The sequence below is a fragment of the Anser cygnoides genome, chromosome 2, assembly GCF_040182565.1.
Source record: "Anser cygnoides isolate HZ-2024a breed goose chromosome 2, Taihu_goose_T2T_genome, whole genome shotgun sequence".
NCBI lineage: Eukaryota > Metazoa > Chordata > Aves > Anseriformes > Anatidae > Anser > Anser cygnoides.
This window is the reverse complement of record NC_089874.1, coordinates 1843716-1862809: the sequence shown is the minus strand read 5'-3', so window position 1 is coordinate 1862809 and position 19094 is coordinate 1843716. Positions and strand designations below refer to the sequence as shown.

Genomic DNA, 19094 nt, shown 5'->3' with positions numbered 1-19094 from the left:
AAGATGAACAGGTACAAAAATAGCAGCATGGAAAAGCTCCTGGGATGGCTGTGGGCAGGGGTGGTTTGTTTTGTCAGGGGTGATTAAAGCTATGAATATATTATCTTTGAGTGCACATGAATGAATGCCCTATTGTTTCCATACCAAGGGGCATGGTTTGAATCTCAGGGTGCAGTGACCCAGCCAAATAACTGATTAGCCACCCCAGAGCAAAAATAGTATGCAAACTGAGTGCGCTACTTGGAGACAAGGACACAAGAACAAAACAAGGGTGTGCTAACACATGATGCTTAGCCCAGCAAAGTGAACATTGAGTGGGAATACAAATACAGGAGAGAACTCCCACCAGGAAAGAAGTTATTCATTTATGCTAAAAGTCATTATTGGCACAGGAAGAGAGGTTAAAGATTGACCCAGCATAAACTTAGGTTGGAAGTCAGAAGGCAATTTTGAGTGACTGGTGCAGTTTTGTTCCAGCCTAGGTGATATTGAGTCACAAAGTAACCAATGAATAACTTCCTACATCTAAAACAGGGGTTTGAGAGCTTTCGAATGACATCTGGGAGAGAGATAGCCTCAGCACTTTGTTTGGATAAGACTTATGGAGATCTATACATCAGAAATAACAGCCACGTTATCTGAATCTGGTTAAGTAATTCTTGTATTTAATCATCAGGAAAAATAAATTTTGGTCAATTTCTGCCAGCTGCTTCACATCTTATTTTACTAACATAAATGGAGAGTTATTTATCTGACTTTAAGTACATTCTTGATCCCTGCAGAGGAGGGTGCAGAAGAGCCCAGCCTCCAGCCCAGCAGACCCAGATGTAAATCCTTGTCACGTCTCTGGATCTCTTTGTGCCCCTGTCTTTGATCAGTCTTATCTACCTGTGCAGACACAGTCAAGAGAAAGACACAGGTCAGAATTTTCTGAGATATTTGAAGCTTTCAAGATGTCATCGAAATAACAAGGCTATCTCCTCTGTTCTAGTGGAGCTGGACATGTAACTGGCTTTGAGAATGTCTTCTCTGTTCCCATTTTGACCATGTTTTTACTGATAGAATTGAAAGAGTGTGCGCATAAATCCATTTATCTACCCACCTATGCTACCTGCACATCAGCCTGTAACAGAGGACTCTTGAGAAAACCAATTTGTGATATTAGTGCAGTCTCAGCACTAATTTATATAGCTTTTATTATGAATTTAAATTTTTCCAGACATACAAAAAACTTGAGAACAGCATGCTTCCAGTTCTCTATTGATTATTCCCATCCTTATCTGCTTTACCCTGTCTCTATTGTCCAGGACTAGAAATATGCCCAAAAAAGGGAGAAAAACCTGATGCATTAAAGGACTTTGTTGCATCTCTCTGCAAGAGAACCTGGAATGCATCATAAAGGTGGTCTTGAGGGATAAGAACCTCTGATGTGGCTGTATACTACAGACAGCTTATATGGCTCATGTTAGATCAGAGAAGCCGTGAGGCAAAAACTAAATAAATGTCAGAATTCATTTTGTCCAAATTAATAGCTAAGGTTCACCACACCTCACTTTAGAAAGCAACACTGGGATTCAGCTCCAGATTCATGCATCGTGATCATGGATCATTGCTACTCTTTTTATTGTCAGTGGTGGGAAACCAGCTCTTCTAGGTGTGATTTACCTGATCTATGCTATGCTTTATGAATATGTGAGTGGAAAAAAATAAAGAAACAAAATAAACAGAAACAATAACAAAAGAAACTATAGCACCAGATCATGTGAAGGGATGGGGTCATGCTGGAATAACTGAGCCAAGTGGAAAACTTACTACTGGGAATGTTTAGCTTGAAAGATTCTCTTCTCACTAATACATTTGAAAAGTTGTCCAAAGTATTGAGAAACTGGAGGAAGGCAAAACTGTTGGTAGTTCTGTGAATTATGAAACCACCACCCACAGGAAATATGAGTTGCATTTTATATTTATTCTGAGAATGGACCATTTTGTGATACTGTGGCTGGTTCTCAGTATTCTAGATGAATTCCTGTCTAGGTTTTCACATTACAGGATGCCCATTAAAATAGCATTTATAGTTCAATTAAGAAAAAAAGTACCTCTATTAATTTTTAAACTACTTTCCACCACCCCCTACCCCTTCCAACAAGATTTTTTAAAAGCTGCTTTACTGCAAGAATAGTTAAACTTTAGCTGTGAAAGAGAACTGAACTGTAGTTCATCTGGGAAAAGCCAAATGTAAAATAAAATACTGTAGCAATGAATATGTCACATTCCTTATTAAGGTGTCTGGAATTGGCAGTGCTTCTCCAGGTCAGATTTTGCCAAGAGAGGGTCTTTTTAGAGGGGTCTGATCCACTTCCATTCTACTTCTCTGTGCCACACTTTGCTTATTCCAGACAAGTACATTTGCTTATGGCTTCTGAATACTCAGCAACATTGGCTGGATGTTCATCCTATGTTCTGCGGGACCGTTGGTACTGGTTGCATGAAGATCCATGTGTAGACCAGGTCCAACACACCTTAAATGCAGCAGCCTCTCTGGTGGATATACCCATATTTCTGCAAAGATTTTCAGAGATGGAACTACAGGAATCCTAGGTGCCCTTTCCAGTGCTATGTGATCAGGACAGGACAGTATGGTTATATATTCACCCCCTTCTTTAAATCAGGTTGCAACCACACCTACTGTTATGAATATCTACAGCAGTAAAATTTGATTGCACTGAGCTTGAAAAACACACCTTACTTCTTTGTCCAGTGCCAGTAAACTTGGGATTCATTATACCTTCCCTTGAGCAAGCTAGAAGTTAAACATCCAATCTAACCATGGCAAACTCTGAAGTGAACTTTGCATTCATTTCAGTCCAACTAAACATTTCTAATTAATGTGAAAGAGTATTTTCAGGGTCTTCATTTACGACAAAAATAAAAATAAAAAAAATTAATCTTTGTTTCATCTGAACCAGATCTGTTTTGGTTTTAATTTCTTATTTTGCCTTGAAATCAAAACATTAAGTTTTGAACCACTCTAACTACAGTGTCTCTTAATACTGTATTCAGCCTTTATTTACTAGTCATTTTCAAATGTGACCAGCCACCCTGCTTTGTAAGGCACTACTTTAAAAAGTAAGGTTTCCTACTGCAGAAATATTCAGCTCAGGATCTAATCTTTCCTGTTTTCTCTTTTTGAAATGTCTTGTGTTGCAATCTGTCTACCACAGGATCATTAGAAGTGACATTACCTCATTTCAGTTCCATTCATGTTCCTTGTTCCTGTAATAGCTTGGCTGCTACCAAATGTTGAGAATATTTCTTTATTCACATTGGCAGCAAGCTATATAAGGCAAAACCAATGTTGCATGATGTATACAAGCCTTATTATTGCAGCAGATGGATATTCAAAATATTTTTACGTATTCAATGGCTTTGGCTAGAGTAGAGGTTTCTTGTGTTTCTTCTGGAAGATGCCAGGAATTGTGCAGGATCATGAGTTCAGTGCCAGTTTGACTATTTCAGAAAGAAAACTTTCACATCACTGGATGGCTTCTGTTCTAGCTTCTGTTCTAGCTTCAGCCTTAAGAGAGTTCATGGTATTTTTCTTCTGGTACACAGGGCAACACTGCCTTGGGCTGGCAAGAACTACCTCACATCTCAGCTGAATTGTCATGTTTAGTTTCATGTCATGCAGTTCAAGGAACTTGTGTACAAAGGAGAAAGAAAATTACATGATCAGAGAGTCACTGAATGATCTGGATTTGCTCAACATTCAGAAGAGAAAACTAAAAGTTTCTTTGCACCTGTCTTTAAATATCAGTTTCCAAAGCCCAATCTTATGGAGAGTTTGACTCTTTTTTTCCTTTTGCTGAGTAATTTATATCAAATTTTTCTCTCCTTGCAGCTTAATATCCTCAAATCTCATTGACAAATGTGCCTCTTTGAGATTACCTGTCCTGAGTTACCTGTCCAAACTTCTTGCTGCCTTCCCCAGAAAAAAAAAAATCTGCTCAATGGAGTTGGCATCAGCTGTGATCCTCCAGGGAGCCAAATACTCAATGAAATACTAAAACCAGTGAGGTTCCCCATACACCGGAGTATTTGGAGTCCCAATTTTCCACAGACTGTTTACTTTTCTCTTCTAGCTGCCCAGGAGATCCAGTTGTCTTTCACAGGAAGCTTAGATTTCATTGATGCACTTAGGTCTTTGCTGTGTTTTCAGATGAGCTCAGGATCTGCACAAAGATCCCCTTCACTCCCTTTTCCATCTCTCCTTCATTTCTTTTTCCATCTTCTCCTCTGAGTAATCTGGCCCTAAAAAAATAAATTCCCATTAGGTTGAATTCATTGTCATTCTTGCTTTTTACAGGCAAAGTAATTCCTTTAAGCTTATACAGCAACAAGTTGTCTGTAATTCTCCAATATTTCAATTCCAACCTTACCAGTATAGAAAGAACAGCACACACAGTCTGGTCACCAGAGCAGGAATGAAAACGGTTGATGAAGCAAATCCTAGATTATCCTGGAATAGCCAAGGCATGGTGCTAGGACTGAAACACGATGTGCTGAGCAAATCCTACCAGAAGAAAATAAATGCAAGATTCGCATGGTCTAATTTTGCAGGGTACTGAGCATGTTTAGCTCTCACTGAAAGCAATGGGAAAGTAGCTGTATCTTGCCGTCTCATACGAATGAGCCTGCTACAATTCTCTGCTGACAAAAACTCAGCAAAACCCTGTCATCTTGATTCAGTAGCTACATGCAATTTCTAGCTGGTGTCTCTTCTGAGACATTATTCTGGAGTACGCATGCACTGTGATCAGTCTACTGACTCCAATTTTATGTTTATGAAAACTAGAATTAGAACCAGAATAAAAAGGTCTTTATAATATGGGAGCTGTTGATAAAACCTCCACAGACTGCCAGCTTGCACTAGCAGAAAGAACTTCATTGAAGTCAGTGGAGCATTTCCAAATGACTCTAGTTAAGCAGATGGTTCTGCTACTGGATCTCCTTTCAAAGATCATTTCATTCTTGGGAAAAAAAAAATGATCTTCTTGAAGGAAAACTCCGGAATATGCAATATTTAGCTGCAGTCAAAGACAAGAGAGTATATTACTCTGGACTTCTCAAGCTTTGTCTGGATTTCTCTGGATTTTAGTGTATTTTTGTCTTTGTTTCACTTGTATTTGCAAAATTATTTAAGACACTTTTGCTGTGTTTGCAACTTGGTTTAAATTCTGATGACCCTTGTCTAATTTGTCCTAGCCACAATGGGAAAATTACCTACTGGCCAGGTGTTCATTGACTACCCTGTGGTTTAGGGTTTGTATTAGTAAATCATCTATTTTAAGGTGTTTTTTAACTTAAAGTTTGCTTACTTTTGCAGATCTGTGTGCCTTCAGCCTAAAAGAAACCATTCCATATACATGGAAGAACGAAGGAATGAATCATTCTATGAATATTTTTAGGACAATCAGAAAAATGTATTATCAGTAAACTTCTTGAAATATATGAAAAGCAATCCTTAGTGAACTATGCCTAGGGGGGAAGAAACACACAGACAACATTGCACTCTTCAGGTGAACACCTTGGCAAGCCGATCGTTTGCTGTAATGGCACATGGAAAAGAGAAGCACAAGAAAGGGATAAATAGTAGAAAGTTGGTGTATAATAATATAACTGTAGTTGTATTATTAACAAGAATTAGGAGAAAATAGGTAATTTTGACTGTGTTAGAATCATTGTAACTGAACTAAAAATAACTGCTTGTTTCCTTTAACAAGGTAAAAACACTGCATGGAATGACAATCGGAATAAATTTTCTTTATTATTCATGTCTTCTTGGTAGTCCATGACAAAAGGGGTCCCCTAACAAAAGGGCAATAGGGCAGCAGGATGAGTAGGGGAGCATCTGGTGAAATCTGGATGGAGCTTGCTAAGCTCAGGCTTCGCAGAATGGGTGTGTGAACAGAGAGCAGCCCATTGAAGAAGACATCCAGCAAATTCCAGCTGAGCCAGAGTCCTTGTTCTTGCACAGCCTGCCCTCACTGCTACTAGAAAGACTGGAAAACACTTCTGAGGTGAATTTCACTCCATGCTTTCTTTCTACAGCTTATTTTTACAATTATCCTTCAATTAATGCAATTAGTGTAACAGAGGAGGAGTTGTTTAGATTTGAAATAACACAAGCCCTCCAGATGGTCTTTACTCACTAGCGAACATGACAAAGGAAGTTTCCCTTTCTGTGATGCCAAAATGATGAGATAAACATTTTCTTCTTTGACTTTCTGGATTTTTTGCCTCAAGGGTGTTGGCGTACATTTTAGAGAAGGTTTCCAATAGAAGGGTTATGTTGCTGCAATCCTGATGTTTTGGGGTTTGTTAGGGCCGGGAGGAGCGAAGGATGAGGGGGTGAGGGGGATGCCAATGGATGCTAATTAAAAAAATAAAACATGATACATAGCCTTCCCAAATGCGCCAAGATTTTATGATCACAGTTGGTCAGAGTGCATGCTTTATGAGCCCACAATGTGCTTGACATTGTGCAAGGCGTATCTGCCAGCAGAGAAACTGCTTATTACAACTAACAGATCACAGTTCAGCTCCAGCAGTTGACCTCTACATTTCGGGCCAAAGGGACTGAAAGCAGCTTCTCTAACAGGCTGAATTTTCCGTTAAAATATAATAACGCTGGGGAAGTTTTCCTTGGTGTTTGTGAATGGCAAAGAGCTTGGCACTCCGATGCATCTTTGAGAAAGAAGTTCAAAGCAAGTGTTGATCCAGTAGGGACTTTAAGCAGGGAGGATAATGCTCTTAAGTCAAGCAGAAAGCAGGGCTAACAGCCATCATGGAGCAAGGATTGGAGAGCAGGGATAAGGTGACCTTGTGTCCTCAGTCCTCATCACCTCCATCCCACCCTCCAAACTCTCCTCTGCCCCCCTGACTGGCAGGTATTGAACTCACCCATCCTTTAGCTCACACACAGAATTGTTCATCCTCATTCCAAAGGTAAAGGAAGAAGGATGTGATTGTCTTTCCCAGCTACCTTGGTAAATCTGCACATTTTGAGACCCAAAGGTCCCTTGCAATGGTTGCTGTCCTCCTCCAAAGGGGGCCTGGAGCTAAGCCCCGTGCAACCTGCCCATCCCTCCTGTGGGGTCCCACAGATATTGCAAAGCCTCCTGCCTCAGGGATCAGGTGATCAAGACAGAGTTCTTTCCAAATGAAAAGAAAATAGAAAAGAACTGTATTTTAAAAAGTTTTTAAGGAGATTGCCTCAATCGCCTTAAATGGAGTTCCACTGAACCTTTGTTTTTTTCACACTTGTCTGTACAATCAGAGTAGGAGCACGGAGGAAAGTATTTCAGTTCTGCATGATTAACCTCCATTTAAAGAGAAGAAAAAAAAAATCCCTGGGGCATTAGCCATTACCATATTCGTGGTAGGAGTTTGCTGACTGTTAACTGCTTCTTGCCTTTGGGACCTGTAGCTAATAACAGACCATCCATTCATTCATTTCTGATAAGGCAAGTGAGCTCTTTCTTTTCCATCCTGCTCAGCAGGGAAGAGGACGCTGTGGGCCATAAACGTCCTAGCATTTCACAAGTACCCCGGGATTTGGAAACTGCTTGTCATAATATTGTAACAGCTTTGCAGCTAAGGCAGCCCGGGCAGTAGTCACAACACTGCAGATGCTGGCCAGACAGAAACACATGCTGATGATCATATCGGTCAAACAACTATTTGTAATATTGCCTGAAATTGCAACCTGCATATATGGTTCTTTGCTTTACAGCTAAGACAAGTTACAATAAGACAGCAAGGAGCTGGAAAAAAATCAAACAAATAACAATAATAAAATTAAAAAATAAAAAAGACAAAAAAAAATTGCCAGTACTGGTGGAAAGCACAAGCTTAAGAAAAGCTTGCAGGTCACTATGGCAGTGCACTGATTATTCTACAAGCTTGCTATGCAATACTCAGGACAGCAGTGGCAGTGATTCTTAGTGAATGCAATCAGAAGTCAAACTCCGAAACGTCTTGTACAACCCTGTCCTTCAACTCATCTCAATAGAATTTGCCATTTAATGTCAGACACAAAACCTGTCTCACAGACCCACAACCTATCACAGACTCACAAGTTGAGGTGAATTTCATGCTGATGCTACTGGTGGTAGCAACCATTTAGGCATGTTCTCTCAGCTCCCCTGGATGACAGAGGATGAAAATAGTAGTTTTAGTACATGCTATTCTAACTTGGCAGTTGGACTTGAAGATCTTTGTAGGTCATTTCCAACTGAACTATTGTATTCTACTCTACTCTACTCTACTCTACTCTACTCTACTCTACTCTAATCTACTCTACTCTACTCTACTCTACTCTACTCTACTTTACTGTGCTCTGCTCTGCTCTGCTCTGTTCTGTTCTGTTCTCCTCTAACTTGTATTGAATTGCAATCCCAGAAGAGTACAGACTGGAAGAAGAACTCATTGAGTGCATCCCTGCGGAGAGAGACTTGAGGGTTCTGGTGGACAAAAGGCTCAACATGAGCCAGCAGTGCATGCTTGCAGCCTAGAAGGGCAACTGCATCCGGGGCTGCATCAACAGGAGTGGGAAGAAGGTCAATGGAGGTGACTGTCCCCCTCTACTCTGCCCTCTTGAGGCCCCACCTGGACCGCTGCATCCAGGTCTGGAGCCCCCAGCACAAGAAAGATGTGGGAGTACAGAAGATGCTCAGAGGGCTGGAGCAGAAAAGCTGAGAGAGCTGGGGATGGTCAGCCTGGAGAAGAGAAGGCTCTAGGGTGACCTCATTGCAGCTTTTCAATACTTAAAGAGGGCTTATAAAAAAGATGGAGAAGGACTCTTTACTCGGGTAGATAATACTAGGACAAGGGGGAATGGTCTTAAAATTAAAAAAAGGATAGATTTAGATTAGATATTGGGAAGAAATTCTTCACTGTAAAGGTAGTGAGGCACTGGAAGAGGTTGCCCAGAGAAGTTGTGGATGCCCCGTCCCTGGAGGTTGGATGGGGCTTTGGGCAACCTTATCTAGTGGGTGGCATCCCTGCCTATGGTAGAAGGGTTGGAACAAGATGATCTTTAAGATCCCTTCAAACCCAAGCCATTCTATGATTGCATGATTCTATGATTTTATGATGCTATTAATTTGGTACATGGAAAGAGCATGGACACCACCAAACTCAATTCAGTTGATGTATGGTAAAGGACCACTTGAAGTTCAAGTGACCATGTATCTAATGGTTCAGGCAGCCTCCCACAACATTTACTTCAGAGAAGGGGCAACAGTCCTTGGATTTGAGGAGCTCTGGTATGTCTCCCAGAAAACAGAACCCCTTAGCTGCCTAGAAGGGTGGCTTATGCACAGAAACAGGACAGTTGATGTCTTTTCCCTAAACCAGTGGTGATTTCACTGCAAATTTAATTTTACCTGAAGTGCAAGCCCATACATTTTGAAATGGCCTCACAGGTGAAGGTTCATTATAATCCAAACCAAGACACACACGTCTGTGTGCTCTCCTTCCTTCGAACTCAGTGAACTAAGGTGGATGGAAAAACAGTTTCTTTTTTTATCAGCTTTCAGTGTTTGGCTTCCCCAGGGTTACCCTACGGTGTTATGGGAGTGAGGTGAAAAGGGACAAGGGTTGCTGCAATAAAGTCACATGCTATCTCCTCATCTCTACATCTCTGCTAATGACTTTTTCATAAAGTTGAACTTCAAAGGAGAATCATGTTTGAAGGTCTAAACCAGGCCTGCTCTTTGGTATGCAGTGCCCTTTCTAGTGGCTAAAACTGCTCTCTGCTTTCATCTCTTTTTAACAGTCTCGGCTGAGTTTTTAAACACGTCATTTTCTGAGGTTTCTTTCTTGTCCACAAGGGGAGGCCAATTGGACTAGCTGACTCAACACTCTCACTCCCGGAGCACAGTTCTTGTGTCTGAAATTTGGTGTCTGCTGCTATGTGAAGACCCCTTAAGTCTCAGCTTGAGAAAATATCTCTGATAATAACAAAATAGGATCCATCTAAAGGAAAGAAAATTCTAAAGCATCCATAGAAGATCTTCTACATCATTTCCAAAAGACTGAAAATCACTATTATTTTATTCTTCTTAACATCGTTATGCAAAAAGCCTGTCAAGAGACTCTGGAGCTATGTATCCAACAACACAGTTTGTTTGCTCAGATTATCAGCTTATGTTAGACAGGACTTTTTTTTTCCCCTGTAAGGTATCAAATCCTATTTCCTAGAAAATTAGGTTAGAAGGGACCCTCAGAGATCTCATGGTCATCACTAAATGAAGGCCAAGTCTGTTAAACCATTCCCACTGTTTCTATCTCTCTATTACTAAAAGCCTCCAGGGACAGAAGCTATGTACTCCTCTCCAGATGATCAGTTTTGTCATTTCATTATCTTTTTGTTAGAAACCTTTCCTGGTCTTGAATCCAAATCACTTTTATTTCAGCTAAAGTCTTTGGTCCTTTGTTCATTTTGCGAAATGTGGTGCTGGGATAATTTCAAACACATAATTCAAATATTTGTATCGCCTTCTATCTGCAAAAAAAAATGAGACTTACAGAAAGCTTGCTCAGTCCAAAAATGTTCATATGTTCATATTTTGATATGAACATCATCACATCAATACTACACTACAGGAAAAAAAATAAAATAAATAAAAAACAAATATCAGCTTAGTGACCTTAGGAGTTCTAAGGATAATCTGTTGATAAATGTTAAATGTTAAATTATAAATGTTAAATTATATCACCTAAACAATTTTATATCTGCCTTATACAGTAAGCATTCATTTCTGTTTAAGGTAAATCTCCAGATAAGATAAAACTGGTTTGGAATACACTCCAGGCTCTTCTCCTTCCCTTCCCTTCCCTTCCCTTCCCTTCCCTTCCCTTCCCTTCCCTTCCCTTCCCTTCCCTTCCCTTCCCTTCCCTTCCCTTCCCTTCCCTTCCCTTCCCTTCCCTTCCCTTCCCTTCCCTTCCCTTCCCTTCCCTTCCCTTCCCTTCCCTTCCCTTCCCTTCCCTTCCCTTCCCTTCCCTTCCCTTCCCTTCCCTTCCCTTCCCTTCCCTTCCCTTCCCTTCCCTTCCCTTCCCTTCCCTTCCCTTCCCTTCCCTTCCCCCTTCCCTTCCCTTCCCCCTTCCCTTCCCTTCCCTTCCCTTCCCTTCTTCTCCTTCTTTTAAAACAATGGACTTCATTATTAAACTAATTTCCTGGAAAAAAATAAAGTTTATGTCTTTTAGTTTGTTTCTCATTTGTTGGCAGGTTCTTTCCTTAATAATGTTGGAAATTTCCTGCCAATTTCAATTGAAAGGGGGCTGGGAGTCTCAGAAATACTGAGGTTCTTCACAGTTCATGACAATCAGTAGCTGAGCAGAGAAAAATGTATCAATCAGTGCCCACAGCAAGATGTATGGGTTGAATTCATTCATTATGCATATGTTTAGTAGTGAAACATCTAGATGATCAGTTCGTAGGTACTGCCTCACCAGCTCGTACAGGCAAGCCATTCAGCATGGAAATAATTTGGACTAACCCACCACTGACTAACTCCTTCCTAATGTAAGTGTCATGGAAGATTTGGAGGAATGTTCAAACACAAGTCCTTAAGAAAGCAGCTTTGTTTCATTCTCTGAAATGCCTGTTTTACCTATGAAGTAACTTGGATGTTGACAACCAGTTTATCTCCCTGTTGTGGGTTAACCCCAGAAGCCAGTTAAGCACAACAGCTGCTCACTCACTTTGCCCCCTCCCTCCACCCTAATGGGATGAGAGAAAAGTAAAAGAGTAAATGCAAGAAAACTTGGGGATCCAGTTAAATATTTTTTTAAATAAATGAACAAGTGGAAAAAGAAAGAAAACAAAATAAAACAAGTAATGCAAAGATTGTAACTCATTACCTCCCATGGGTAGATTGACGGCCAGCCAGTTCCCAAGCAAAATGATGGCTAACCTCCCTAACCCTCCCTCCTCTCTGTTTTGTTGCTGAGCAAGATGGCATGGAATAACTTTTTGGTTAGTTTGGGTCATCTGCCTGGTTGTGTCCCCTCCCAGCTTCTTGCACACTCCCAGTCTATGTACTGGCAGGGGTCAGAGTTCAGAACAAACAAGGCCTTGATGATGTGCAAACGCTAGCAATATTTTAGCTATTTTAGTGTGTTATCAGCATTGTTTTGGTCACAAATCTAAAACACAGCACCATACAGGCTGGTATAAAGAAAAATAACCCCATTCCAGTTAGACTCAGTGCATTTCCTTACCAGTAGTCATCAAAAAGTTGAATATGTTCCAACAGAATTACAACCTCCAGCAATGAAGAAGGATGTCAGCACTTTCAGAGGGCAAATTTCCCCATATTAAAGTAAGTGCATAAGATGCTGGGGATGAAATGCAGTCTAATATATCTAGTAGCTGTTGAAGAAACTTGCATGGCTAGATGCTCACCTTGTCTGCAGCCAAAATTAGATAAATCATTTGCCTAAAGCCTATAAAAATTCTAAAGAAAGTCATTTAGCAGAGAAAAAAATAATCCCCAAGTTAACCTCTCCCTCAACCTTGTATTTACCTTGTATTTACCTTCCAATCATGCAGTGGTGACTCCTGTGCATTCTCCCTGCCCTCAAACAATTGACACATAAATAATCAAATTAGAGAATAATTATGACTTTATACAAGTGTTACCAAGTCCTGCAGCTCCCACTGCTTTGGTCTTTCAGAGGGCATGGAATGGAAGGTTTTCTTTGCCTGGTGACTTGATGTTCATGGTGAGGAAGATGAGAAGTCCAGGCAAACACACAAAAATCAGTTCTTCAGTGTAATGCAGATTCTTTGTTCTTTGGTTGAAATTTTCCACTGAACATTACACAAATACTTGTACTTGTTTGTGCAACACAAGTACTTTCTCTGTAGGTTGAAAAACACTTAGATTCTACCAGCAAAGATGTATTTCTTGGGCTTCCCATTCTGTTGAAACATAAATTACACCACTGCCAAAGAGGTGGTCTCACCCTCCTTCTGCTCACCTGCCTGCTCATTCCTGACCCTCCATACCATGCCACTTGCATGTGGCAAGTAATGCCACCCGCATTTCTGAGACCAACATATACACTGCTTCAGAAAACCTCTTGTGTTAAAATAAGCCCAAGAAAATGTAATTACTTTTATTCTGTATCAGCTTTCCATCCTGGTTCAACACAATCTGCACAAGTGTGATGGCTTGGCCAAAAAGTTGGAACAGAAGGGCTTAGAGGGAAGTGTAATTGTGAGTTCATCTCTGCTGGTAACAAAGGCAGCCAATACTGACTTCAAAAACTATTGCAGAAAGCATTTCTTCATGGCAAGAGTGGTTTGACATTGGAACAGGCTGCCCAGGAATGCGGTAGAGCTGCCATCCATGAAGGTATCCAAGAGATGTGTGGATGTGGTCCTTAGGGATATGGTTTAGTGGTGGAATTTGTCATGTTATGTGATGGTTCGACTTGATGATGTTTTGGGTCTTTTCCAACTTAAATGATTGTATGAATGCTTAGCATATAGGGACTTTAAGTAAACTGAGATTATGTCTATTAAGGCACTAATAATTCAGCTGCAATAGGCTGTCCACAGTGCTTGGATGAGTGATTTGGCTGTCCAACAGTGCTTATATAGTGAATGACATGTAAAAAGAGATTGTACCGTGGCAAGAAGTCATTCTAAGGCAAACATGGCTTCCTTTTTGTGTGTGGCATACTGCTCAAATCTTTTTAATCTGCAAATAGGAGCCAAAGAAGCATCAGTCCAAGCCTGATAGTCCCACCTGAAGGCAGACAACTGTGCTGGGTGAAACAAAACATCTGGAGCTGTTCGCTCTTTGATGTAGGGAAAAAAGAAAAAAGAAAAAAAGAAAAAAAAGAAAAAAAAAAAAGGAATCCAGATAACTGACTTAAACTCAACACCCTACTTGCATAGAGCTAAAATTCATTGACAACCTTATTCTAAGTCATCAGGCAAGGATTTAAGGGGTTTGGGATCACTTCCCAGCTCTATAACAGTCTGTTTTTATGGCCCCCATCAAGTCACTTAATTTCTCCATGACTCTGCTTACCATCTGTGAGCAAGACATTTTTTTGCCTGACTCATTTGCTAAGAAGCTAAACTCTTGGAGTAGGGGCCATAAATCTTACTATAACTGCAGTGTTGAGAAAAACACATTGTTCTCGGTGAGGTGCTGTTGTAACATAGTTCTCAGCTTTGTTAGAGCTTTCTTTAGTCTGAATGAATTTACTAGCAGGGTGTCAACAGCAAACCTGGTCATATCATACAGTTTCTTCCCAGCCCCTACTGTTTTTATTTCCTATGTAAACTTCAAGAAAGCAAAATAATAAATAAATAAGTAAATAGAGATCAGTGTCAAGAAATTTGGATATAGTCCAGAAAACTGTTTCTTCCCCTTTTACCTCTTTCTTTTGCCTTTCCCTTCCCTTCCCATTCCTTCTCTTCCCTCTTATAACAATCTCCTTGTCAGGGAATCCTTCTACATTTAAGTTTTCTCAAGAGTCTTCCAAAAACATTTACTCATAACTTCCCTCTGTGTGACCTTGTGTTGCTGAAATCAACATTGCGAAAGTTGGTGACCACTAACAAAAAATACTAAAAATGTGTATAAGCAAATTTTACTACAGGAATGGGATTTGGGGGTTCTTTAATTTTGTTTGTTTGTTTGTTTTTAATAACATGTTTCTAAACTGGGATTTGTCCACTCACACTCAGCAGACCATAATGCAATGGCATAATTACAGTTTACTCATCCTACAAAATAAATGAATTTTATTCAACTCTGGGACAGATGTAGACAAACAATTTCTTCTTTAAACAAAAGAGAATGAAAAGAAAAGCCGTTCTGTGGACATCAGAACGTACAACCTTTTGTTTCCTGCAGTTCCATCCTTACTGTTTCTTTGGTGAGGATTTCACTCTGCAACCTCTCCCTGGGGGTGGCTCTTTTCTGGAATTTTTCCTCTCCACAGAGCAAAGTATTTCAGCAAAGCTTGCAGTAACTTGGTATTTACAGAACTTTCATCCTTCTGTTAAATTTATTTAAAATTGAGCAACAGGTTCAAAAGTTACTGACACAGCGACTGAGAGCCCTGACCAACAGATAGACAAGGACAGGGGCAAAACAGATCTGGAGTAAAATTAAGTATAATATTATAAAATAACCATAATCACCTTGATTATTCTAATGTGGAAGGATAGAACTAAATATGATTAATACATATTTTTATTGCATTCATTAATGATCTAAGGAAATTTCCTTACTACTGCAAAACAGCAATATTTACTATGGCTTCCATAATTTCTTGTATTCATCAGCAAAGTAATGGCCGTAGAAGTCTTTCATCAGTGTATAAAGGTCCCCATTATCATTGGATTTCGCTTATGGTACCTACTGTTTTATAGCAGCATCTCACCAGAGTAAATAAAATACAACTAGAAGTGCACAGCTTCCAAGACTGAATGCTGCATTTTGCTGAGATAGTGAAATGCAATACCAACTGCTAGATAGAAAACAGACATGCCAGGATTTGTATCACTTCATTTTAGCTATCTAGAAATTGCGTATCTACTCTAAAGCAGTCATCCAGGCTCCCTCTAGAGTCCGCGACGAGAGATCAGCTTCTCTAGAGAGCAGTTCAGCACAGAGTAGGGTAGGTCTCTGTGGTGAACAAATCCCTGTTACAATACCTACAAAACTGGTTAAGACTAGATGACAGTCAGAAATGATTAAATTTAAGTGATTTAAATCCTGCTTACTACAAGAGAAGTCTGTAAAGCCCTATAAAACAAATGTGTTACAAATATTGTGAAATCTAAGGTCAAGGAATCAATGATCTGGCCAGTCTATATTACCCAGCCTGTTGTACCCGTACCTTATTCAGGCAAGGCGAAAGAAATGGTTGGCACAACTACTTTGGGTACCCAAGTAGTCAATCCAAATATGACATTCAGCAGTGAAAGCAGAGCATTTTCTGAATGAAGACCAGTGCCCTCGTCACAAAGCGGCCCATCCCTAGAAAATTAGAAGTCATGGAGATTCCTCTAAAATCATACAGCAACAGGAGATAAACTTATTTATATAAAGAGTAGGTTAAGACTGGTGTCAGGATAGCATGCATGCCTTAGTCAATCCTGCCAGTGAGTTTCCTCTTTAAATAATGAGTCACATTTATGACATGAATAGAGGTGTTCCTCTCAGGTAGGCTATAGAGAATGCCATGCTAGGTATTTAGGAACCATAATCTACCCAGAGTCTCCAGAACTAGAAACCCTCTCTGATGAGTTTTGAGAAAATAAAGGCCTCATTGTCCACTATCACATAACAGCCTCAGCTTTGAGGAGGATGGATGATGTCCACATTAACTCACTGGGTAACAAAGGACAAAATAGGCATTATGCTGGGATGTTCAACACAAATATTACAGAATAGTGGGGCTTTGCTTGTTTGTTTGTTTTTAATAGGGTTTTCTAATACGTAGTCATAGCTTTAAGAAACTGGGCTAAAATTAGAGTAAATTAAAAGTGGTTTATAAAACAAAACAGACTTCATGGGAAGTGACACATGGGATTCATTGAACTGAACATTGGTTGTCTAAAACATAAGTTTTTCCTCTCTGCAGATGATGCAGACTACCTCAAAGGTTTCTCCAAAGAATGGTGCCTCACCAAGTCACCTTCTGGAAATGCCTGCCTCTCTCCACTGACCCTAGAGGTAGCCCAGAACATTCACTTCGACTGGACATATGTCAGGCATGTAACCATAGGTTACGTAGCCTAATCTAAGTGTTTGAGTAGCACTACATCAGTGAATGAAGTCCAAAAAGACTACTCACCTTGTTGCCTTTAATGCTGTTAACCAACATAATGTCTTCTTTTCCACTTTCGGGAATGCTGCGGCTGTCTCAGACCTGATCAGAGTCTTTTCAAAAGGTTTCCACTTGTGGTTGATTCCATGTGAAGAAATTACCCTATGCAAGGCCGATACCTTCACTTTTAGATGTCTGTCTAAATCTCATCTCTAATTTCAGCTGTCTTAACATGCAAGCTGAATCTCACCTGTAATAGCTGTCCTACAGGAAGTCTCACAGAAAGGGGTTTTCTTAGGTTTGGGGTTTAATGTCATTCAAATCCTAAACAAGGGTCTTAATATCTTGGCTATCTTTTGTGTCCTAGGAAGATAAATGCATTTTCCCTTTCTGCAGGCAAAGACTTGAGTAAACTGCTGCCAAACTCATTCAGTAGGTTGGTGGCAAATCTCTGCAGTCTCTGACTATAACTAAAACCACTATTCCTGAAAAAGTTCATTTGGGATTCACTCCCCTGGGATGGGCAGAGACCATCTTTCTTATTGCAGCTGGAGCATAACCAGGGCCAATTTACACTTACTCAGTGACAAAACTCTTCCCTAGTTTGCACAGCACTTTTTCTTCCCCACCCCTCACCCACTCCCAGTGTCTCATCTCACACCCACAAAGGTTTATGGTCTGGCTGAGATGTTCTGCTTGACAGCCGCAGTTCCTGTACTCACCAGCTCAAACGAGACCTTGAGGCTGCCTCCTTGGATGCACTTGTGCGTGCCGGTGGACTCTACCCTCATGAAGGCAATGAAATGCAGATTTTCAGCAAACAGCACTTGGGCAACTGTCTTAGTGAATTGCTAGACACTGATTCACCTCTTCTGGAAATGGATTAGTTCCAACCAGTTGAATATCTCCAGGCAAAGCTCAGTTAAAAACTGCTGACATCTCACAGAAATGTTGGACCAACTTTCTATTTCAAGACTTCTGTCTATGTAGCATCCCCCCCACAGCCTGCTTTCTGTTTTTTTTTGTTTCGTTTTGCTTTGTTTTTTTTTCTTTTCCAAGGCTATTTGTTGGGAGCAAGGATCTTGATGTTTATCCTTTTTCTGAAATCATAAATTCCTTCCTTTATTAGCTCACTAGAAACTCTCTTGGAGTTAATGAGTATACAGTGTCTTCAACTGGAGCCTGAGCAGTAGCAGGGGATGGATAGGAAAAAAAAGGGATTAATTTCACCTAACTTTAGCCATGTGAAATTGAGTTGTCTAGTTTAAAGTAAACCTCTATGTTCCCTCTAGAGTCATTCAAGAAAGAAGACTATATTGGCTTTCAATCCCATGCAAAGATAAGCATCTGAGATATCCTAGAAATGTATCTTTAAATGGCTGAAATTAAGAAGATGAATATTGTTGTCATGTTGGATGATTATTATGTTATTTACCGTACTCCAGCAAGTCTCCTACTTCTCAACTAATGATCTGTTTCTCTCTGAGAGTTGCACATGCAGCAATCAGCTTTCCCTTTTCCCTTTTTAGATATTTTTCTCTCACATTTCTGGCATGGTGTTATTAGGTTATTCACTGTTCCCTTTTCCCTACTACCGCTGTTTGGCACAGAGGATGCTTTGTTTGTCTTCATTATCTTCTTGCCACTGCATGTGCATGACTGCATACAAATGCATGCTCATGTGCACATGAAGTCTAGATACGTGCTTGTGGAATCTATACATGATTCAATTTATCACTTTACTTGGAAAAGGAGGAGGGGAAGAGAAAAAATCCCAGAGAAGTATGTTCAGCCTTGTGCCAGTCTTCAAAACCAACCTCAATCATTTCCAATTAAAACTTTCCACTGGAAAAAAAAAATAAATCAGATGCAATGAACAAAGTAATAAATGCACTGTACAGCACATGGGGCAATGACATTGCTCTTGCACAAGAAGACTGATATTTCGATGTTTGTTTTCCTCTCAAACTGGAATAAAGTCAAAATATTTAAACTTTCCTGGAGGAAAACATTTCAGTTTAGAAAGGTCAACTTTTCATCTCAATACATGAGATTGACATCAACAGGAGACCGATGAAATGCATCCCTTTCATTTAACGTTACCCATTGAATCAAGCTACTGCCACGTGGAAGATGTTGCTTTGGGTCTCTCTTTCTGCCATGATCCCTGTGGATGCAGTTCTTTGGCAGGGCTGCTTCTCCAATGATGCGTAGCATTTTTTGTTTTC

The 19094-nt window shown here is 40.1% G+C and overlaps 1 long non-coding RNA gene across 2 annotated transcripts; it reads right to left on the bottom strand.

Annotated features, from left to right (window-relative positions):
- Window positions 1-1152: 1152 nt before the first annotated feature.
- LOC125180956 (uncharacterized) lies at window positions 1153-18054 on the bottom strand. Of its 2 annotated transcripts, none has more exons than XR_010829019.1 (2): window positions 16894-18054; window positions 1153-4308 (listed from the first exon to the last, which is right to left on the bottom strand). It is a non-coding gene; the product is annotated as an uncharacterized lncRNA (long non-coding RNA). The 2 variants fall into 2 exon arrangements; XR_010829020.1 differs by lacking the exon at window positions 16894-18054 and adding an exon at window positions 11926-12556.
- Window positions 18055-19094: the final 1040 nt, after the last annotated feature.